Source organism: Oncorhynchus masou, chromosome 13, assembly GCF_036934945.1.
Source record: "Oncorhynchus masou masou isolate Uvic2021 chromosome 13, UVic_Omas_1.1, whole genome shotgun sequence".
Classification (NCBI taxonomy): Eukaryota; Metazoa; Chordata; class Actinopteri; order Salmoniformes; family Salmonidae; genus Oncorhynchus; species Oncorhynchus masou.
This window is the reverse complement of record NC_088224.1, coordinates 72,335,834-72,360,814: the sequence shown is the minus strand read 5'-3', so window position 1 is coordinate 72,360,814 and position 24,981 is coordinate 72,335,834. Positions and strand designations below refer to the sequence as shown.

The 24,981-nt window shown below is 40.7% G+C and overlaps 1 pseudogene; it reads left to right on the top strand.

Annotated features, from left to right (window-relative positions):
• The first annotated feature begins 6,645 nt into the window (after positions 1–6,645).
• LOC135553419 (interferon-induced GTP-binding protein Mx-like) lies at positions 6,646–9,624 on the top strand (annotated as a pseudogene).
• The last annotated feature ends 15,357 nt before the right edge of the window (positions 9,625–24,981 follow it).

Below are 24,981 nucleotides of genomic sequence, written 5' to 3'. Positions count from 1 at the left end.
CCTCCCCTGATTAAAACAGTTCCAAGTGGAACGTACAATGTGCCTCTTGTGGAGGGCTGATGCACTTGAGAAGGCAAGGCAACCCACTGTTTGGATGTTATTAGTGGGTTTTAGACACAAGGTTGGATGGTGGATATGGAGAGGCCCATCCGTAGGCTGCTCCTATTTATGCCTAAGTCTTGCCTGGGGGCGGTGAGGAGCAGCAGCAGTAGCTCTGTAATTACCCCTGTATCAGCAGCATGTCCCCTGTGTGGCCCATTTCATTAGCCACGCATCCTCCCCAAACAGTATGTTTGAAATGCCTCTTTGCTGATTTTTTATTTATTATATATTTCCTCCGGTTCTGATGGTTTAACAAGCTGCGTATGAAATAATTTAGCATCGTTACCACTATCAGGCCTCAACATATGAAACGTAAGGAGGGGGAAATTGACTCGAGGTATGGGACATTGACATTTTCCCCTCATTGGTTAAGAAAAGTAGATATGTATTCACAATTCTCATACATTGGCTTTAATATACAGTTGAAGTCAGAAGTGTACATACACCTTAATCAAATACATTTAAACTCAGTTTTTCACAATTCCTGACATTTTATCCTGGTAAAAATGCCCTGTCTTAGGTCATTTAGGATCACCACTTTATTTTAAGAATGTGAAATGTACAAATAATAGTAGAGAAAATGATTTATTTCAGCTTTTATTTCTTTCATCACATTCCCAGCGGGTCATAAGTTTACATACATTAAATTAGTATTTGGTAGCATTGCGTTTAACTTGGGTCAAACGTTTCGGGTAGCCTTCCACAAGCGTCCCACAATTGGGTGACTTTTGGCCCATTCCTCCTGACAGAGCTGGTGTAACTGAGTCAAGTTTGTAGGTCTCCTTGCTTGCACACGTTTTCTTAGTTCTGCCCACAAATGTTCTATAGGATTGGGGTCAGGGCTTTGTGATGGCTACTCCAATACCTTAAGCCATTTTGCCACAACTTTGGAAGAATGCATGGGGTCATTGTTCATTTGGAAGAGCCATTTGTGACCAAGCTTTAACTACCTGACTGATGTCTTGAGATGATGCTTCAATATATCCACGTAATTTTCCTACCTCATGATGCCATCTATTTTGTGAAGTGCACCAATCCCTTGTGCAGCAAAGCACCCCCACAACATGATGCTGCCACCCCCGTGCTTCACGGTTGGAATGGAGTTCTTCGGCTTGCAAGCCTCCCCCTTTTCCTCAAAACATAACGATTGTCATTATGGCCAAACAGTTCTATTTTTCTTTCATCAGACCAGAGGACATTTCTCCAAAAAGTACGATCTTTGTCCTCATGAGCAGTTGAAACCGTAGTCTGGCTTTTTTATGGCGGTTTTGGAGCAGTGGCTTCTTCCTTGCTGAGCGGCCTTTCAGGTTATGTCGATTATAGGACTCGTTTTACTGTGGATATCGATACTTTTGTACCTGTTTCCTCCAGCATCTTCACAAGGTCCTTTGCTGTTCTTGTTCTGGGATTAATTTGCACTTTTCACACCAAGGTATGTTCATCTCTAGGAGACAGAACGCATCTCCTTTCTAAGCAGTATGATGGCTATGTTGTCAAGCAATGAGGCACTGAGTTTGAAGGTAGGCCTTGAAATACATCCACAGGTATACCTCCAATTAACTCAAATTATGTAAATTAGCCTATCAGAAGCTTCTAAAGCCATGACATCATTTTCTGCAATTTTCCAAGCTGTTTAAAGTCACAGTCAACTCAATGTATGTGAATGTATGACCCACTGGAATTGTGATACAGTGAGTTTAGTGAAATAATTTCTCTGTAAACAATTGTTAGAAAAATGACTTGTGCCATGCACAAAGTATATGTCCTAATCGACTTGCCAAAACTATAGTTTGTTAACAATACATTTGTGGAGTGGTTGAAAAACGAGTTTACGACTCCAACCTAAGTGTATGTCAACTTTCGACCTCAACTGTGGGCTATAATATTTGTGATATGATAATTCTTCCGCCTAGTCCTGTGATTCCTTCTTAACAAGGTGCAACAGAAAACTGTGTAAATGAATAATACTACGCCCTGCTGTCTACAAAAACCGGTGCTGTCACAATTTGTACGAGAAAGGTGGAGGGATGAGGCCATTGGTACAATGCTGATGTAGCAGTTGATCTGTTAAAATCCATTTGTGAATGTTTAAAAAAAAACATCTTGCTCTCTCTGTTGCTCACACTCAGTACAAGCCAAACATCCATTTCAACTGAACAGTCAGACACCATGGACATTTTTGTTCAAACAATAAGGCGTCTCTGGGGAGAAGTTGCTGGGGGGAGGATGGAGGGCAGGTAGCTGGGGAATGGTTGGGAATAGATTGCCAGGAGCAGAATCCCAGCATGCATCAGCCATAGTACTACAGGTCGCACACACATACTGGTGCTGTTCTTCTTAACACTTCTGAATGTAAATTCTGGCCATATAGGATAGGCTTGAGGCTCGCACACCTCACACTTTAGAGCAGGATACTGTGTATTCTGTTGGCTGTTGTATCAAACTTTGAGCACATGACTATCCTATTCCCCTTAATAACGGGTTCCAACTTCAGCTCCACTAGATAAATGGTGTGCATATTAAACTCTCCTCAATTACGCAAACATGCCAGAATAAGTCATTGATAATTCATCCTGTAAAATGAAAATGTCAATCAAATATAAATCCTAACTCTGGGCGAGGGATGGGGATGGAGATGGGTGTGAGTGAATAACTGGCCAGACCTGTTACACGTACTGCACCTCACTGACTGAGTGAGTGAGCGCAGAGGGTTTCCCTATCATTGCTCTCCCTCTGCCTAGCATAAATCATCCTCATCCAATTATGATAGTCTGTAGCCCAGATTACGTGGTTTACTGTGAGGGAGAAAAATATAATTCTCCCTGACACTGTCTTACAGTGAATAGGAGTTCCCTGACACTGTCTTACAGTGAATAGGAGTTCCCTGACACTGTCTTACAGTGAATAGGAGTTCCCTGACACTGTCTTACAGTGAATAGGAGTTCCCTGACACTGTCTTACAGTGAATAGGAGTTCCCTGACACTGTCTTACAGTGAATAGGAGTTCCCTGACACTGTCTTACAGTGAATAGGAGTTCCCTGACACTGTCTTACAGTGAATAGGAGTTCCCTGACACTGTCTTACAGTGAATAGGAGTTCCCTGACACTGTCTTACAGTGAATAGGAGTTCCCTGACACTGTCTTACAGTGAATAGGAGTTCCCTGACACTGTCTTACAGCGAATAGGAGTTCCCTGACACTGTCTTACAGTGAATAGGAGTTCCCTGACACTGTCTTACAGTGAATAGGAGTTCCCTGACACTGTCTTACAGTGAATAGGAGTTCCCTGACACTGTCTTACAGTGAATAGGAGTTCCCTGACACTGTCTTACAGCGAATAGGAGTTCCCTGACACTGTCTTACAGTGAATAGGAGTTCCCTGACACTGTCTTACAGTGAATAGGAGTTCCCTGACACTGTCTTACAGTGAATAGGAGTTCCCTGACACTGTCTTACAGTGAATAGGAGTTCCCTGACACTGTCTTACAGTGAATAGGAGTTCCCTGACACTGTCTTACAGTGAATAGGAGTGAGTTTTCAGTTCAGCTGCAACGGGCCGTGTCCTTTAATTAATGGGGCTCGGCTGACTCGGAGTGGTGCAGCTATTTAAAATGCTAAATGTTTTTTCAGATTTTCTGTCTCATTTCTCCCCGCTCCCCCCCCCCCCACCCTCTCTCTTTGTGGCGTTTGTGATTAACTTTGCCGGTGCTGAGCACATGGGTTGGCGGTTCCTCTCGGGATGGGGAGCAGAGCAGTGATGGGTTGATAGATTGATAACTAATGTAATTTGCAATCTGCTGTCAGGGTGGTGATTAAAAGAGGTCCAGGGATACAGTGCAGAGGAAGAAGAGAGAAGGAAGGAGGCTGCATGGGGCAGAAATAGAGCTGGAGCACGGCAGACATCAATCCACACTCAGCAAGCATCTGGTGACTTTCTCCCCGCAGTGGATCAGGGCAAATATTTTTTACTTTGTGGGTTTTGCGCCGTCTTCTCGACAAGGACAACATGGAACGTTATTAATAAGAAAAATACTATTTTTACGTTTTGATTTTGTAATTCAGTGCTACAACATAATATCCCTCAACACCACACGTGAATGAGAAGGAATCCCTCTGTTTGGACCATAGCATTGTGCCAAACCTTTATAAATCAATCTCAGTCAAGAGTGTTTAAAATCAAAGGGCCATGATTCCTGAAATGTAAAACAATAAGAACATACCACATGGATGATAGGGAACATTATTAATACGAAATACATGGAATTTGTTTGCCTTCCACTATGGAAATGACAGAATATTTTAAGAGCTTTATGGCTGTATCTCCCTCAGACAGTCTGTTGTATGCCACCCAGGCACAGATAGGGATCTACCTTTGCGGAGCTCATGTCCCTTTGCCATTCCAGTCTGGTGGTATTATTTCCATTTTCAAGGAAAAAATATTATATGTGTATGTTTTTGTCATTGTTGTTCGGAACCCACTGCCAGCAAGTCTAGTCAAGTTTGCAACCCCCCACCACTACAGTTGGGATCCTTTGGAGCATTTTCCCCATAGCGGTGATTGCGCGCTATGTATCCACATGCATGCCTTAAAGGATGCGGTCACTGGTCAAGTGTGTTTAGCTAGCTTCCTAGTTGAAATGTCAACAATACTGCCACAGCAGCATAACATTTGATTAACACGTGATTAACACTTGATTAGGCTACATTATCATCAATATTCAGTCGGGTTGGCTGATACACACAGCTGAGCGTGGCAGAGAGACGGAGGTAAATCACAATCAGTCAAATAAATCGAGCTAGCTAATTAGTGGATTTACATCAATAATCAATGATCAGCTGATAGCTAAATGGCAAATTCATTTGAATTTACCTTTGAATGTACAGTGGGGCAAAAAAGTATTTAGTCAGCCACCAATTGTGCGAGTTCTCCCACCAAAAAGATGAGAGAGGCCTGTAATTTTCAACAGAGGTACACTTCAACTATGACAGACAAATTGAGAAAAAAAATCCAGAAAATCACATTGTAGGATTTTTAATGAATTTATTTGCAAATTATGGTGGAAAATAAGTATTTGGCAATAACAAAAGTTTATCTCAATACTTTTTTATATACCCTTTGTTGGCAAAGGTCAAACATTTTCTGTAAGTCTTCACAAGCTTTTCACACACTGTTGATGGTATTTTGGCCCATTCCTCCATGCAGATCTCCTCTAGAGCAGTGATGTTTTAGGACTGTTGCTGGGCAACACAGACTTTCAACTCCCTCCAAAGATGTTCTATGGGGTTGAGATCTGGAGACTGGCTAGGCCACTCCAGGACCTTGAAATGCTTCTTCAGAAGCCACTCCTTCGTTGCCCGGGGCGGTGTGTGGGGGATCATTGTCATGCTGAAAGACCCAGCCACGTTTCATCTTCAATGCCCTTGCTGATGGAAGGAGATTTTCACTCAAAATCTCACAATACATGGCCCCATTCATTCTTTCCTTTACACGGATCAGTCAGCCTGGTCCCTTTGCAGAAAAACAGCCCCAAAGCATGATGTTTCCACCCCCATGCTTCACAGTAGGTATGGTGTTCTTTGGATGCAACTCAGCAGTCTTTGTCCTCCAAACACGACGAGTTGAGTTTTTACCAAAAAGTTATATTTTGGTTTCATCTGACCATATAACATTCTCCCAATCTTCTTCTGGATCATCCAAATGCTCTCTAGCAAACTTCAGACGGGCCTGGACATGTACTGGCTTAAGCAGGGGGACACGTCTGGCACTGCAGGATTTGAGTCCCTGGCGGCGTAGTGTGTCACTGATGGTAGGCTTTGTTACTTTGGTCCCAGCTCTCTGCAGGTCATTCACTGTGGTGAGATCTTGCGTGGAGCCCCAGATCGAGGGAGATTATCAGTGGTCTTGTATGTCTTCCATTTCCTAATAATTGCTCCCACAGTTGATTTCTTCAAACCAAGCTGCTTACCTATTGCAGATTCAGTCTTCCAAGCCTGGTGCAGGTCTACAATTTTGTTTCTGGTGTCCTTTGACAGCTCTTTGGTCTTGGCCATAGTGGAATTTGGAGTGTGACTGTTTGAGGTTGTGGACAGGTGTCTTTTATACTGATAACAGTGGAGGACAGAGGAGCCTCTTAAAGAAGAAGTTACAGGTCTGTGAGAGCCAGAAATCTTGCTTGTTTGTAGGTGACCAAATACTTATTTTCCACCATAATTTGCAAATAAATTCATAAAAATCTTACAATGTGATTTTCTGGATTTTTCTTCTTCTCGTTTTGTCTGTCATAGTTGAAGTGTACCTATAATGAAAATTATAGGCCTCTCATCTTTTTAAGTGGGAGAACTTGCACAATTGGTTGCTGACTAAATACTTTTTTGCCCCACTGTAATTGAGTAGGGGCTCTCGTAAAATACTGCCTTGTCTGAAGGAAGCGAAGCTAACCTGCCTAAACGTCAGTAGCCGTGACGTGCTTTGAAAGGCTGGATATGGCTCACATCAACAGCATCCTCCTGGATACCCTAGACCCAAACCATTTCGCAATACCATGGGACTAAACACCTTCCTCTGCAACTGGATCCTGGACTTCCGGACGGGCCATCCCAAGGTGGTAACGGTAGGCAACAACACTTCTGCCACACTAATCCTCAACACTGGGGCCCCTAGTGTACTTAGTCCCCTCCTGTACTCCCTGTTCACCCACGACTGCATGGCCAAACACGACTCCAACACCATCATTAAGTTTGCTGACGACACAACATTGGTAGGCCTGGTCACCGACAACAGTGGTGCCAGGACAACAACCTCTCCCTCAAGGTGAGCAAGACAAAGGAGCTGATCGTGGACTACAGGATAAGGTGGGCCGAACAGGCCCCCATTAACATCGATGGGCTGAAGTGGAGCAAGTTGAGAGTTTCAAGTTCCTTAGTGTCCACATTAAGGGGGTAAGGTCTACACTTGTTGTATTCGGCGCATGTGACAAATAAAGTTTGATTTGATTCAACATTAATGGTACTCCCAAAATCATTTCCCGCTGTCTATTCTCAGTTTGAATGCTTGATACCCTTTTTACTCTTGAATAGTTGTCAGGCCTTAGATGAGTGCATAGATTGACCCTTATCCTTCATTATAAACTGGAGCACCCCGTTTATATTTCTTTGAAATCAGCAGATGATCATATAATGCCAGTCCTTTACAGTATGTGGACATTGATTTGATGCTACAGACTATGTCCATTCTGGGGTAGTAACCTTTTTGCACATTGTTGCAGTACAAAGGTATATTGATAGGTCTCTGCAGTGTGGTCTTTCTACTCTGACAAACACATTTGAGCAATACTGAGTAAGTCTACTTTATTTTTATGAAAAATGAAAGTTATAACCCAAGAACAAATTACATCTAGCCTTACATGTATTCTTGGTGCATTTGTGTTTCATCGAGCAATGTACCGATGCAGTTTCTGAGGATAAGTAAAGATAAGTTGAAATCCAAACAATTGATCCAGGTTTGTTTCCCATTTTCAAATTAAAGACATCTTTTCCAGCTTAATTCATAACTGAATGCCTTTGAATTGTATCACACATATCTCGGTTTTCAAACATTTGCTTGGTATATTTATTTGTCTGCAGATATAGCACTGGTATACAAAGTGGGGTATTCAACAGCCATTTGGATAGACAAGTGCGACCATTCATCGAACTCATTGACTTTCAGAGATCGACTGGAATCGAGAAGGACCTGACATTGCCAGCCATTGCTTGATGTATTATCTTGGGGTCCCGAGTGGCGCAGCGGCTTAAGGCACTGCATCTCAGTGCTAGAGGCGTCACTACTGACCCTGGTTTGATTCCAGGCTGTATCACAACTGGTCGTCATTGGGAGTCCCATAAGGTGGTGCACAATTGCCCCAGTAATGTTAGGGGTAGGCCATCATTGTAAATAAGAATTTGTTCTTAACTGACTTGCCTAGTTAAATAAAGGTTTAATAAACATTTAAAAAACATAAGAATCTGAGGTGGCACTACCCAGAGGAAGTGGTGAGATGGATCAGTTGAAAACGATCTTGAGTAGGGAGTAGCAGACGCATGGAGAAATATGTTTCTAACCAACTGGGTCTTCCTCGAGTCAGTGCTGCGTGAAGAAACATGTTGTCATGCATCTGCTACTGCATCATTAGATCAGTAAATGTTCTCTTTACACTTTATAGGCTGCATTTCTTATATTGCATAACAAATACCAATTGGGTGCAACTTTTATTTAAAACAAATCTATTTCCTCTTAGGTATTGTCACCAGGTGTCTATTGGAATTGAAATGAAGGAAGAGTTTTGGAGGCAAATGGAAGGTAAAGATCAGTTATCAAGGGATATTGGAGACTTTTGAGGACCCCTCATTGGTTGAGATTCATGTCAGAACAGGTGTGCAAGTTTCAACTGAATGTAAAGCATTACATTTCACTTTATATTCCCCACACTATACAGTAGATACATACTGACAGTGTCATTTTATGTTGGCTTATAGTTTTCAATAGATAGTCAAATTCACAAAGGTACGATACAGGGGTGAGTAATGTTACCCAATTACCTGTTTTTAAAGCTCAGCTAGCCGGAGATGGTGTTGGGATCTGTGATGACCTGATCACGCTGGAAATCACGTCTCCTGATGTATGTGACCTCACACTTATTGATCTACCTGGGATTACCACTGTACCTTTCAAAGACCAACCAGAGGATATTGGTGATCAGGTTAGTGTCACAAAATTAATGGGGTTAGGAGGAAGTAGATACTGTATGTAGACGATGTAACTATAATTAATGTGCATTTTGTAACCTTGTTAACTTCACTGAATCATATACAGTGGTCTCCACATTTATTTGGACAGTGAAGAGATTAAAGTAGTCTAGTATTTTGTCCGTCAATGCGTCAAGCCTGTGACTCAACTCATGTCTTACCCTATAGTAACTGAATGGTTATTTTCTCCTTGTCTCAGATTCACTATGTATCACTGACAGATGTTAGCAGTCTGTTTCAACAGATAATACTCTTATCAATTTTGGTCTTTCATGTCGCTTTAGATCAGACGTCTTATTTTGAAGTTTATTTAAAAAATGAGACCATTAACCCGGTCGTGGTGCCATGCAATGCTGACATAGCAACTGAAGTGAACTGAAGCATTGAGAATGGCACATTCAGTGGATCCCAAAGGTGCAAGGACTCTGGATATTATCACAATTGTTTATTTGAACTCCTCACCCTTTTCTCTTATGAAAATTGTTTTTTTAAATATGGATATACAGTTTGTACTGTGTTTACAATAAATTCTGATCAAGCCAGACTTGGTTGGCAAAGGAGAAGAGCCAGACATCTTAAAAAGTGTTAATGGCCAAGTTGTTCACCTGAACAAAGGCTACATCATGGTAAAATGCCGTGGCCAGAGTGATATCAACCAGAAGATCTCTTTGGTGGACGCCACTCGACTGGAAATGGAATTCTTCAAAAACCACCACCACTTTAGACTATTTTTGTAGCACCACTTCATACCAGGGGGTCAATGTTGATCCCAATAGGCCATTGAATCAGCTGCTTAACATATCAGTCAGCTATAAAATTCACTAAATGTCTGGGCAGTTTAATTGTTACTGTGTGTCAGTCATACTGTGTGTCAGTCAAACCAGACTATCCTACCGATCCTCGACTTCGGCGATATCATTTACAAAATAGCTTCCAATACTCTACTCAGCAAACTGGATGCAGTCTGTCACAGTGCCATCCGTTTTGTTACCAAAGCCCCTTATACCATCCACCACTGCAACCTGTATGCTCTAGTCGGCTGGCCATTGCTACATATTCATCACAAAACCCACTGGCTCTAGGTCATCTATAAGTCTTGGCTAGGTAAAGCGCAGCCTTATCTCAGCTCACTGGTCACGATAACAACATCCACCCGTAGCACGTGCTCCAGCAGGTATATCTCACTGGTCATCCCCAAGGCCAACACCTCCTTTGGCCTCTTTTCCTTCCAGTTCTCTGCTGTCAATGACTGAAACTAATTGCAAAAATCTCTGAAGCTGGAAACTTATATTTCCCTCGCTAACTTTAAACATCAGCTATCTAGGCAGCTTACTGATCGCTGCAGCTGTACGTAGCCCATCTGTAAATAGCCCACCCAATCTACCTACCTCATCCCCATATTGTTTTTATTTACTTTTCTGCTCTTTTGCACACCAGTATTTCTACTTGCACGTCATCATCTGCTCATCTATCACTCCAGTGTTAATTGCTAAATTGTAATTACTCTGCTACTGTGGCCTATTTATTGCATTTACATTTACATTTAAGTCATTTAGCAGACGCTCTTATCCAGAGCGACTTACAAATTGGTGAATTCACCTTCTGACATCCAGTGGAACAGCCACTTTACAATAGTGCATCTAAGTCATTAAGGGGGGGGGGTGAGAAGGATTACTTATCCTATCCTAGGTATTCCTTGAAGAGGTGGGGTTTCAGGTGTCTCCGGAAGGTGGTGATTGACTCCGCTGTCCTGGCGTCGTGAGGGAGTTTGTTCCACCATATTGTTCCACCATATTGCCTTACCACCTCACGTCATTTGCACACACTTTTTATAGACTTTCTTTTGTTTCTATTGTGTTATTGACTGTACGCTTGTTTATTCCATGTGTAACTCTGTGTTGTTGTTTGTGTCGCACTGCTTTGCTTTATCTCTAGTTGAGAACTTGTTCTCTACTAGCTTACCTGGTTAAATAAAGGTGAAATAAAAAATCTAATAAAAAATACCAGCTGGTCTCAAAGGTCTTCTAGAATTGCAGAACTACCAGACATTTGAGATCTGCTAACTTGCCTTTATCAACTGTCATTAGTTTTGATAATTGAATATTTACAAGAAGTTATCTTTAAATTCCATCGTCAAACAAAAGTGATAAGCCTGGTTCTTCTTACCAAACCAAACATTTGGTAGATGCAACTAGAACAGGTTTTTCGGGGGTCCTGATTTTCAATATTGAATAGATAGCTCCCTGTGTGTTTAGGTTAGAGAGTTACCATTGCTTGTAGTGGCTGCAGTTCAACCCCCTCATTCTGCTGATATAAAGTTTGCAGCTATTGTGTAACATTGGGCTTGTGAAAGCGGCCTTTTTCTACAGATAAGGATCCGGACAAGAAAATCCCTACGAAATTGTCTGTAAATCTCAAACCATTTGAGCTACAAACTGAAGTCACCACCATTGAAAGATTAGACTCACGCATATGACAGTGTGAGCTGTTTTGCTGTAAGATATTCACCAGCTTTATGGCAGTCGTCTGAACTCTGTCGCAGACTTCCTCATTTCAAAGAGGTCTTCTCAAAAAACCAACTGTCCAGACCGACCAATATCGAAAGGAGAGACTCTCACGAACACAAAGGTGTCAGTTGTTCTGCTCCATGACGCATACAAGCTTCAGGGGTGTCTTCTTAAATCTCTCAGATATAAGGCACACACTTCAAAACCTTATTCCATATGATTTATTTTGGGACTCTGTGTTGCCATGTACAAATGTGTTATTCAATGTGTTTCTAATGGGCTAAAACAGTAAGGGCCAATTCAATGTTTGATCAAATATATTGTATATATTTCAAATTAAAAAATGTTACATGCGCCGAATATACCTTACTGTGAAATGCTTACTCACAACCTTACTTAAAAACCCTAAAAGATCTTAATCAAATGGCTAAATTATCAATTTTATGACTATCTTAAAACAATGCCATATGTTAGCTGAGTAAACATATTGTGATCTAAGGGCTTAGACCTACAGGGGATTTAAAATGGGCCCCCAAGTGTTTTTGGAAATAACTTTCACAATGGCAGAGTTATTAGGACTCACAATGTATCAAAAACAGCCATGGCGGTACTAGTGCTAAGGGCATGATACACCCGGACAGGGCCAAACAGGAAGGATATACTCTGCTTCTCAGAGGTGAAACAATGGAGGTTGGTAAGATCAATGCAGAAGAAATTCTTGCATACAGTTGATTAGAAGAGTCACTTCGGGGGGTGCCCTTTAAGGGCTCATTTCAGCCAAATACCAGGTTTTCTACTAACCTTTGACTCACAAACTTAATCTAGAATGTACACTTTCAGAAAAAAGAGAACCCTTTTTTGTTCCTGGTAGAACCTTTTTGGGTTCAATTTAGAAAGGGTTTTTAAATGGAAGCCAAAAGGGTTCTACCTGCAACCAAAAAGGGTTCTTGAAAGGGTTCTCCTATGGGAACAGCCAAATAACCCTTTAAGGTTTTAAATAGCAGAGTGCAGTATTTGTGAGATATATTTCTGAGATAATCTTATCTAATGCAAATATTATCTTATTCTGATTTAAATTGTGGTTTAATCATTGGAAATTATTATTAGGCACCATCCCGGACAGGAAGATCACACCAGTGACACCAGTAACCCACGCAAATGATGCACCCCTCCTAGGTACGGCATGGATGAGCACCAGTAAGCCAGTGACTAAGCCCCCGTAATAGGGTTAGAGGCAGGGAATCCCAGTGGAGAGAGGGAAAATGGCCAGGCAGAGACAAGGGTGTTTCGTCGCTCCAGTGTCTTTCCGTTCACCTTCACACCCCTGGGCCAGACTACACTCAATCGCAGGACCTACTGAAGAGATGAATCTTCAATGAAGACTTAAATGTCGAGACCGAGTCTGCGTCTCTCACATGGATAGGCGGACCATTCCATAAAAATGGAGCTCTATAGGAGAAAGCCATGCCTCCAGCTGTTTGCTTAGAAATTCTAGGGACAGTAAGGAGGCCTGCGTCTTGTGACCGTAGCGTACGTGTAGGTATGTACGGCAGGACCAAATCAGAAAGATAGGTAGGAGCAAGCCCATGTAGGTTTGTAGGTTAGCAGTAAAACCTGAAATCAGCTCTAGCCTCAACAGGAAGCCAGTGTAGAGAGGCTAGCACTGGAGTAATATGATCAAATTTGTTTGTTCTAGTAAATATTCTAGGTGCCGTGTTTAGCACTAACTGAAATGTATATAGTGCTTTATTCGCGTAACCATTGCAGCAATTTAATCAAGAAGTGACAAAATTATGGATATATTTATCTGCCTAATTTTTTAACAGAAAGTTTCTGATTTTTGCAATGTTACGAAGATGGAAAAAAGCTACCCTTGAAATATTCTTGATTTGTTCGGAAAAAAAGAGAAATCAGGGCCCAGAGTAATGCAGAGGTCCTTATTTGAGATGATTGTACAACCATTAAGATTAATTGTCAGATCCAACAGAAGATCTCTTTGTTTCTTGGGACCTAGAACTAGCCTTTCTGTTTTTACCGAGTTTAAAAGTAAAACATTTGCTGCCATCCACTTCCTTACGTCTGAAACACAGGCTTCCAGGGAGGGCAGTTTTGGGGCTTCACCATGTTTCATCGAAATGTACAACTGTGTATCGTCCACATAGCAGTGAAAGTTAACATTATGTTTCTGAATGACATCACCAAGAGGTAAAATATTTAGTGAAAACAATAATGGTCCTAAAATGGAACCTTGTGGATCACCGAAATTTGTCACAGGACAAACCATCCACAGAGACAAACTGATATCTTTCCCAACAGATAAGATCTAAACCAGGCCAGAATTTGTCCGTGTAGATCAATTTGGGTCTCCAATCCCTCCAAAAGAATGTGGAGATCGATGGTATCGAAAGCAGCACTAAGGTCTAGGAGCACGAGGACAGATGCAGAGCCTCGGTCTGACACCATTAAAAGGTAACCTTCATGAGTGCAGTCTCAGTTCTATCATGGGGTCTAAAACCAGACTGAAGTGTTTTGTATACATTGTTAGTATTCAGGAAGGCAGTGAGGTGCTGCGCAACAGCTTTTTCATTTTTGAGAGTAATGGGAGATTCGATATAAGTCAACAGTTTTTTAATATTTTCTGGGTCATGGTTTGGCTTTTTCAAGAGAGGCTTTATTACTGCCACTTTTAGTGAGTTTGGTACACATCCGGTGGATAGGTAGCCGTTTATTATGTTCAACATAGGAGGACCAATCACAGAAAGCATCTCTTTTAGTAGTTTAGTTGGAATAGGGTCCAGTATGCAGATTGAAGGTTTAGAGGCCAAGACTATTTTTGTCAATGTGTCAAGGGATATAGTATTAAAAACCTTGAGTGTCTCCCTTGATCCTAGGTACTGACAGTGTTGTGCAGAGTCTGTAATTTGCTTTCTAATGATCATAATCTTTTCGTCAAATAAATTCATGAATTTATCACTGCTGAAGTGAAAGCCATCCTCTCTTGGGGAATTCTGCTTTTTAGTTAGCTTTGTGACAGTATCAAAAATAAATGTTGGATTGTTCTTATTCTCCTCAAATAAGTTGGAAAAATAGGATGATCCAGCAGCAGTGAGGACTCTTCGATACCGCACGGTACTGTTTTGTGTAGCGCCATTTCCGTTCCAATTTTCTGGAAGCTTGCTTCAGGGCTCAGGTATTTTCATTATACCAGAGAGCTAGTTTCTTATGACAAATGTATTTTTGTTTTTAGGGGTTCGACTGCATCTTGGGTGTTACACAAGGTTAAATTTAGTTCCTCAGTTAGGTGGTTAACCGATTTTTGTACTGTGACATCCTTGAGTAGGTGGAGGGATTCTGGAAGGGCATCTAGGAATCTTTGGGTTGTCCGAGAACTTATAGCATGGCTTTTGATGATCCATGGTTGGGGTCTAAACAGACTATTTGAAGCGATTACAAACGTAATCAATGGCCATAGTAATATAAAATATGCAATGATATAACACCACACATGAGCTAACCTGGAATGACACTCTCCCACACAGTTGCATAAAAACAGCTGTGCGCAAACCATGCCCCAAAATATTCTAATGAGCTGCCTGCCTCCCCTTAAAATTGAATTAAAATTAAAAGAGCAAAGAACCCTTTGTATAGTCCTAATGTTAAATATCAACCAGTATCAACCAGTCTTCAAATCTGTATGTTGACATTTTATTTGAATTTTTTAAAGGTATAGTGCAAGTAGAGTTAGAGATGTGTGGGAAGCTTGTTTTAAAAGCTATCCTCAGCTCAGATGCCTTACTTTGTTGAGTAAATATGAAGTTAAATATTTTACATCGTAGATTATGGTTGTGAAGTTAAAATGGAAAATCAATTATATATTGTTGTTTGAGTTATTCATGTAGTTAACTGTCAGTCACACAACACAATTCCTCAGACTAAGACTGACAAAATCCATCTGAATCAGGAAGCCAAAGTTGAGAAGAAAATCACAGAGTACACCAATATGGAGCCATTGGTGTACGTTCAGGATACTATTTTCGTCAAGGGCTTAAAGGATCATGAAGATCACTTCAAAGAAACCTTTAAGGAAGAGCAGTTTAATGATCCAGATGAGATTGAGGACAAGAACACAACTGCTACATTCAACTGTGCCGTATTTGATACCAGGAAGCTGACCCGCACACACTTTGGGTCTACTATGAGGTATGTTTGACAGCAGTATGATTTTCATAATAGGTGGTGGTGGGGGTGGAGATTCTACCTTTAGGAGGACATACACTGGGAAGCTTGAAGCTTTGCTTGTTCAAGAAGAACAAGAAGCTTTTGCATGTTCAAACAACTCTTACACTAAAAGAGCATTATCACCATTTTCACAACTTCACACTATTATTCCAATCTCATAGTGTGGAAATATACATAAAGCATAGGAAAATTTAAAATTTGACTGCACTGGACCTAATAGAGGTCTATTAGAGCATCCTGAATATTTTGTGGTCACACAGAATAAACTGCATGTACAACTATAGACAGTTTAATTTGTCTCACTAACTTTTTATTTACCTATTGATTTGATACTATTATCAACTGATTATTCAAGTTCCACCAAGAACATTAAGTATTGTTAATCCACATATTTGTATGTTAATTATTTTACATTTTGGCTAACTTTTACTCTGACCAACCGTTGTCATAATGATGGCAGTTCATTTCTTCAGATGAATAACATTGCTTTCTATTGTTTTTTTGCCCTCTTGGCCATCTATACACATCTAACAATTGCTCTTAGTTATTTTTTATGCAACCATTTGTACTGTTTTCCACTTATAAGGAGGGAGGGGAGGTGGGGATGGCATGTCCAAAGATGATTTGCATTCTGTTTTGATATGATGCTGTACTTGGACTGAATCATTTCAGGCACTTCTGAATGCTTTCTACAGACCATTGCACAATATGTCCAAAGATCACAGGTTCCTCAGTTTTCCCAAAGAAGTTGTGGCCATCGATGGTTGAAAAGCAATGATGTTGCAACTAGGAGCCTTCAAAGTTTTGCCCAACCTGTACAGAAGGTTAAAATCACATTTACAGTGATGAATATTGCAACTTTTCCCAGGTAACTCAATGTATTAATCTTTGTGGCAAAACATGTACAAGGCTAATTACAAACGTATCAAACTGGTCCCATACATGACAGCAAATTGAGTTGACTCATAGACCAATGTCATGAGCAGACCCACATGACAAAATACTACTTATTTACTACACAAACCCTATTTGTGCAGTAGTGACTATGTAGAGACGTCTAGGGATTGTGTAGTGAATGTGTAGTTTAGGCACAAGTAGAGTTTTGTAGTGTTCAGTGGGAAAATAGTAGTGTTTCCAGTAGTAATCATGTAGAGATTTTTACTACTTAATTTTGGCAGTAAATAAGTGTTCAAAACACTAGCTTTACTACACAGGCTTTTCGCAACCGCAGAAGAAAGCTACTGTTTCTGACAATCACAAATGTAATCATCTTCCATCCTGTGTGGCTCAGTCGGTAGAGCATGGCGCTTGCAACGCCAAGCGTCGTGGGTTCGATTCCCGCTGGGGCCACCCATATGTAAAAAAGTAGTGGCCCCAGCCGACTTGTAAGTCGCTTTGGACAAAAGCGTCTGCTAAATGGGATATATTATTATATTCGTCATCTTGTTTTTCATAGCCCTTATGCTGGCACCATATGTAAGTTTAACTTCCCTTTATGTTTTATGAACACTTTCATGTCGTTGTTTAGCCATTTATATCACTTTTTACCACATCAAAAGGATTGCTAGCCAAAGCGGTATTGTGATTAGACTAGCTGTTCGCTGGACACATTGAAATGTAGTTATGTACCCTCTGTTTTCGTCATGCTAGCTTATAACTGTGTGTTTTTGTATGCAGATGTACAGTATGTTCACATTGCTATAATGACCCATTCTACATACCTGTTTTAACCTGTTGCCAAGGAGGCCCTCAACATAAGAAGACTGTTGTGTTGTCACACTTGGTCCCTTTCAGACAATTTTTGTGAACTCAGTATGGTTAGCTGAGTTTTTTGTGTAGTGTGACTACTCCAAAAGGAATTCAGACACAACAAAAGAGCCTCGAGAGGTGGTCTGAGTTTGGTTCACTTTCATTCCGGGGTCTGGTTCCCTTTTTTAGGGCAATGTGAACACAAAGCTCCCAATGTTTGCTCGTCAGACCACACTCTAGGCTACTGCATTGCAGCTTCGCGGATAAAGGTGTACTGTTTTTGGATAGGCCTGTTGATTAGCGATTGTCAAGGATGCACAGAGATTTTAGTTCAGATTATTTGTTTGCAATATGTGATCTAAAGGCTAAGAGAGCTGCAGACACTTTCCATTTGATTGTAGGGTTTGAATAGTGTGACAGACAAAATATTTGGTGAGAATCACATCATAGGGTACAAAATCGATTATAGCTCTTAAAGGGGCAGTAGCCTACATTGGGTGTAGAATTTTCAATTGCATCATTATTTAATCTGCAGTTATTCTTCTGCTATTTATTCTGTTAATAGTATGATTACAAGTATGTCTCATCTTTTAACTAAATCCACTAGCTTCAAAATGTAGGTAGTTATACAGTTGAAGTCGGAAGTTTACATACACTTAGGTTGGAGTCATTACAACACATTTTTCAACCACTCCACAAATTTCCTGTTAACAAACTATAGTTTTGGCAAGTCCGTTAGGACATGTACTTTGTGCATGACACAAGTAATTTTTCCAACAATTGTTTACAGACAGATTATTTCACTTATAATTCACTGTATCACAATTCCAGTGGGTCAGAAGTTTACATACAGTAAGTTGACTGTGCCTTTAAACAGCTTGGAAAATTCCAGAAAATGATGTCATGGCTTTAGAAGCTTCTGATCAGCTAATTGACATCAAGGAGGCCTACAAACCTGACTCAGTTACACCAGCTCTGTCAGGACGAATGGGCCAAAATTCACCCAACTTATTGTGGGAAGCTTGTGGAAGGCTAATGACACAGGTGATTGTCCAGGTGTGTCCAATAATTGCTGATGCGCGTGACAGGGGAGGGCAGGTATGTGTAATGATGGTGGCAGGAGTGCGTAATGCTGGGGAGCCTGGCGCCTTCAAAGGCCAGGGAGAGAGAGCAGGAGCAGGCGTGACACAGTATGGCATGTGCCATGTTCATACATTTCTATATTTTTGTACTTGCACAGACTTTTCAGAAATGGGGCACACAGAAATGTTGTGTGAAATATATTTATAATGGTTATAAATGATGCCCCTGTTAACTACCACACAATTTCCCCTGTTTGTCTCAATGCTACACCATTCAGAATAAAATGAACACGCATTTTGGTAAAGACATGTATTCATTTTTTCTTTTAAATCAGTCACTATACAGTGAGGGAAAAAAGTATTTGATCCCCTGCTGATTTTTTACATTTGCCCACTGACAAAGAAATGATCAGTCTATCATTTTAATGGTAGGTTTATTTGAACAGTGAGAGACAGAATAACAACATCAAAAAAATCCAGAAAAACGCATGTCAAAAATGTTATAATGTCACGTCCTGACCTTAGTTCCATTTGTATGTCTCTGTTTTAGGTTGGTCAGGGTGTGAGTTGGGGTGGGCATTCTATGTTTTGTTCTATGTTTGTATTTCTATGTGTTTGGCCTGGTATGGTTCCCAATTAGAGGCAGCTGTCAATCGTTGTCTCTGATCGAGAACCATACTTAGGCAGCCTGGTTTCACTCTTGAGTTGTGGGTAGTTATTTTCTGTTGTGTGTCTGCACCAGCCATAACTGTTTTGGTCGTTTGCGTTGTTATTTTTGTGATTTCAGTGTTCATTAAATAAATATGAACACATACCATGCTGCACCTTGGTCTTCTACTTCCAACAGCCGTTACATTTAAATTGATTTGCATTTTAATGAGGGAAGTAAGTATTTGACCCCCTCTCAGAATAAAGTGACAAGTACTGTTACTATGTAAAGTCAGATTTAAGCTGTTGTCAGGCTGCATAAGAGGCCCTGGCACAACCCCAGCTGGGTGGAGGCCCTGGCACATCACCAGGGAGTGCCTGCACATGCACAAATAGGGCTCTACCTGTGCAGAGCACATGCCCCTTTGCCCTACTGGTTTTCAAAGTGCCCTTTTTGGTGGTGCTGGCAGCTTTATGGAATAGTACCTGCAAAACACCAGTCTCAATGACAACAGTGAAGAGGCGACTCCGGGATGCTGGCATTCTAGGCAAAGTTCCTCTGTCCAGTGTCTGTGTTCTTTTGCCTATCTTAAAATAGTATTTTTATTGGCCAGTTTGAGATATGGCTTTTCTTTGCAACTCTGCCTAGAAGGCCAGCGTCCCAGAGTCACCTCTTCACTGTTGACATTGAGACTGGTGTTTTGCAGGTACTATTTCATAAAGCTGCCATTTGAGGACTTGTGAGGCGTCTGTTTCTCAAACTAGACACTCTAATATACTTGTCCTCTTGCTCAGTTGTGGACCGGGGCCTCCCACTCCTCTTTCTATTCTGTTTAGAGACAGTTTACGCTGTCAACTAGTATAAAGAAGGACAGTTTTATTGCTTCTTTAATCAGCACAACAGTTTCAGCTGTGTTAACATAATGGCAAAAGGGTTTTCTAAAGAACAAGTAGCCTTTAAAAATGATTAACTTGGATTTGCTAACCCAACTTGCCATTGGAACACAGGAGTGATGGTTGCTGATAATGGGCCTCTGTACGCCTATTTAAATATCCCATTAAAAAGTCTACACTGTATTTCTGATCAATTTGATGTTATTTTAATGGACACAAAAATTGCTTTTCTTTAAAAAACAAGGACATTTCTACGTGACCACAGACTTTTGCGGTAGTGCATATGGCCTTTTGTTTTAGGTAATTGTCCTGCTGAAAGTTGAATTTGTTTCGCAGTCTCTGTTGGAAAGCAAACTGATCCAAATGTTCCTCTATGATTTTGCCTGTGCTTAGCTTTATTCCATGTATTTTTACTCCCTAGTCCTTGCCAATGACAAGGATACCCATTACATGATGCAGCCACCTCCATGCTTGAAAATGTGGAGAGTGGTACTCAGCAATGCGTTGTGTTGGATTTTTATTCTATGCAAGCTTCCTTCTTTTCACTCTGTCATTTATTTTAGTATTGTGGAGTAACTACAATGTGGTTGAACAATCCTCCGTTATATCCTATCACAGCCATTAAACTCTGTAACTGTTCTAAAATCATCATTGGCCTCATGGTGAAATCCCAGAGCGGCTTCCTTCCTCTCTGGCAACAGAGTTAGGACGGGTGCCTTTATCTTTGTAGTGACTGGGTATAGTGACACAATCCAAAGAGTAAACAATAACTGCGCCATGTTCAAAGGGATATTCAATGTCTGTTTTTTTATTTGTTTACCTATCTACCAATAGGTGCCCTTCTTTGCAAACCATTGAAAACCTCCCTGGTCTTTGTGGTTGAATCTGTGCTTGAAATTCACTACTCGACTAAGGGACCTTAGAGATAATTGTATGTGTGGGGTACAGAGAGTAGTCACTCAAAAATCATGATAAACACTATTATTGCACACAGAGTGAGTCCAGGCAACTTATTATGTGATTTGCTAAGGACATTTTTACTCCTGAACTTACACTGAGTGTATCAAACATTAGGAATATCTTCCTAATATTTAGTTGCAACCCCCGCTTTTGCCCATAGAACAGCCTGAATTTGTTGGGGCATTGACATTACAAGGTGTCAAACGCATTCCACAGGGATAATGGCTCAAAGTTGTGTCAAGTTGGCTGGATGTCCTTTGAGTGGTGGACCATTCTTGTCATACACGGGAATCTGTTGAGTGTGAAAAACCTATCAGCGTTGCAGTTCTTGGCGCAAACTGGCATGCCTGGAACCTAGTAAAGTACCTCATTCAAAGGCACGTAAATCTTTTGTCTTACCCATTCACCCTCTGAATGAGACACAATGAATGAATGAGGGGGTTGGAGACAGTCCATGTCTGAATTGTCTCAAGGCTTAAAAATCCTTCTTCAGCCTGTCTCCTCTACTTCATTTACACCGATTGAAGTGGATTTAACAAGTGACATCAATAAGAGATCACAGCTTTCACCTGGATTCACCTGGTTACTCTATGTCATGGAAAGAGCAGGTGTTCTTAATGTTTTGTATGTTCAGTGTATTTAGACTTGCCATAAAAAAGTGTTTAATACTTAATGAATGTGTAAATATTTCTCAAAACATAATTACACTGTGATATTATGGGGTATTGTGTGTAGATCAGTGACACAACATCTCAATTTAATCTATTTTAAATTCAGACCCTAACACAACAAAATGTGGAGAGAGAGAGAGAGCATACAACATTATGCAATCCATGTACATTACATTTTTTTTGTTTATTTCACTTTTGTTTATTATCTATTTTCATTTGCTTGTAAACATATGTTTCCATTGCCAATAAAGCCCCTTGAATTGAATTGAGAGAGAGAAAACATCCAGCAGGCTGAACAGTTTGCCTTCCTGAGCCCTCTCTTGCGCTCTCCCTTCCTACCAACCACACATTCTCACCCCCACACCCCAACCCGCTGTCCCTGGGGCTACCATTTGCGAATTCATCTCTGCCCTCGTAGCTCTGCTCAACTGTCACATCGCATCTCTTGTGCACAGACAGTCAATGATAACAATGGCCTTTCATATTTCATACACCCACCCAGACCTAGCTCCACGGACATGCATTGTTACCCATTGCCTCTCATTGTCAGCCTCCCTCTGTGCTTTGTGGACGGCTGATTCCATCTCAACTCCTGTGTCTCTCTCCATGGATATTCAGCGTGTCACTCTCATCCTCAGCCATTCCATCTTTGGATAGAAAAATAATCAAGTTGAGCAGACACATGTTACCATTTCCTTGGAACTTGTCATCTATTCAAAGATGTATAATAGAAGCCATCCAAGGATATCATCGAACACAAACTATTGTAAAGTGAGTTATGAACCAGTTCCTTCCCTCAAATCATAAGGGATCACCAGATTTTCTATTGAAATACAACTGCCTCTATTTGTTACAGAGAGGTAAGTCATGAAAGAAAATGGGATATGAAACAACAAGAGCATCACAAGTATCATCTAACAACCTTGGAGGATGGTATTTAATGGAAGTAGAAACATAGGCCAAGCTACATAAGAATGAACCAACTGGGAAGAGGAAAGAGAGCTGGTCTAACCTGTTGTTCTGTGTGCAACTCAGGGAAGACGGCCTAATGGGAGATGACAAAGTGAAGGAAGAGAAGGGGGAAAAGGGGACGAGGGGAAACTCTTAAAAGCTACTAAGAGTGTGCTACTGAGCAACTGGCAACGTTGACTACGAGACAACACAGTGGGACAATAGCAGACAAAGAGAGACATCTAACAACGTGCCTTACTGCTGGAGGCTAAACAATCAATAACACCTGACTGTGCATCTGTGCTAAAGCTTCTCTGGTGAATATCTCCCCGCAGCAGAGATGAGCCCTAACTCTCCAAAAGAAAGTATGGTAATGCTAGGGCTATTGTGTTGACCGTATTAACACCACGCCTTTTATGCACTCTGGACATGCTTTGGTAGTACCCAACTTGCTAACGACAATCAGATCTCTAATGGCCTGGTACTCAGGGCTCTATTGTCCCTCTAACCACTCCAACATCAATGCAAATGAAATAGAAAAACACATCACAGCAGGCCTATCATACTTTTAAAACTCACCTCACTGTGATGATGAATTTGACGAAAGATGTTCAACAACAGGTTGAAACACTGTAAAATATGGTTGTTGTGGATGTTGTTTCAAAACCTAACACAACCAAATGGAAAGCACTTTCTAAGGTGATGATTAATTCAAAACATCCATAAGCATATTAGCGCTTATGCATAGGCTTATGAGCTCAAGCCCCCCCCAAAAAACGGAATTAAAATTATGGTTGTGCCCTTATACAATTCATAGCCAACCGCATATTTACGCATGGCAGAAAAACATAAAACAAAACTGACTTAAGATGTCTTTGGTACATAATTAGTCTAGCCTATATTCCCCTCCCCAAAAATTGTAGTAATTGCCTTTGAGTGTGGACTGTATTATTATGCACACTGGATGGACTGGTTACCTTATGCTACACTCCAACATTTCCACCCATGAGTCTGGGAGAGAACATATAGCCTTAAGCGATGCTGTTGGTTCATTGAATGTACTGAATCTAGTTAATTTGTATTTGGTTTTGAATGAATAGCTTAGTAATACTTTTTTTATATTTTATAATTAATTGGGTGACACATTACATTTAGCTATACACCATGCGTTTCCATTTCCTCTTCTCTCTGTTCTTTTCCTTTCTTGAACGCGCAGACAGGCTGTCAACAGTTTAGTGAAATGTGTTTCATTGTGAAACATGTTGCTGTCGATGTTCCCAAAGAGATTTCACTTGGTGTCCCAAAATAAACTCTAGGTAGCTGCAGTAACAAGGTTGAAGACGACATGTCATACAGAGTTTGGGTGGAATATCACCCGTAGGGAAGCGAGAGCATGCCCATCAAACAGTGGCTGATGCATGGAGTGAAATAAGTTTTCTTATATTTCCTTATATTTCCAGCTGCTCATATTTAAGCATATGCTCCGCTATAAAACCTACAGTAGGCCAACTCACATTCTGTTCTTCTGAAATACATTTACTTCATATCATAATCTTTCTTTAGACCTAAATAATTTATTTATTGTGATGATGTATATTCAATTGATTTATTATACTTTTTAAATGTAGATGTTCCAAAGGCTCGCATCAGCAGCTTGTATGAGTGGAGTCCTGGAGATGCGAAACGTGTTTATGTTAATTAACAGTAAATTACCGTGAGACTGGCAGTCTTTTGAATGACAATAACCGTTGGACAAAATGTCATGACCGCCACAGCCCTAGGTAACGCTTCACATAAGATGCGCTTATACCTGTTTAATAACACCGTAATTACTCTATAAATAGTCTGTCAAATTTTCACAGTCTATCTTCAGTACTTGAATTCCACCTCAAAAGGCTCATGCCAAACTCAAGTGAATTACATACCATTACAATTGCTCTGACACACACGTTTGTTTAACATTCAATGCATGGATAGTTCCCTTGCATTTTCAAAGGCAAATCCACCAGGCAGATGGAAGATGGATTGAGTAAGCTTCTGTAAGGTAGACATAAAAACATTGAGCATATGGGACATGGTTAGCATCGTCTTGATATTTGACAGAAGCTTTGCATCTGATCTGTTCCCCTGTAGATTCATGTGCAAGCATTATTCCACCAATAAAGTGACGTTGAAAGGTGTTTGGAAAGTTGGCTGGAATAATTGCAGGAATGTGGTGAGCTTGTGATGGAAATGTTCCTGTTTGTGCTTTTCTAATGACCAATTTCTGTGTTCATGCAAGTGACTGATTGAACAAAATCTCACTATCAGTATATGCAATTTGGCAGTACGCCCAGACCCTTTTTGAGAACGATATCTCAGTTTCAAGGTCTCAGCTTAGACAGAAGAAGTCT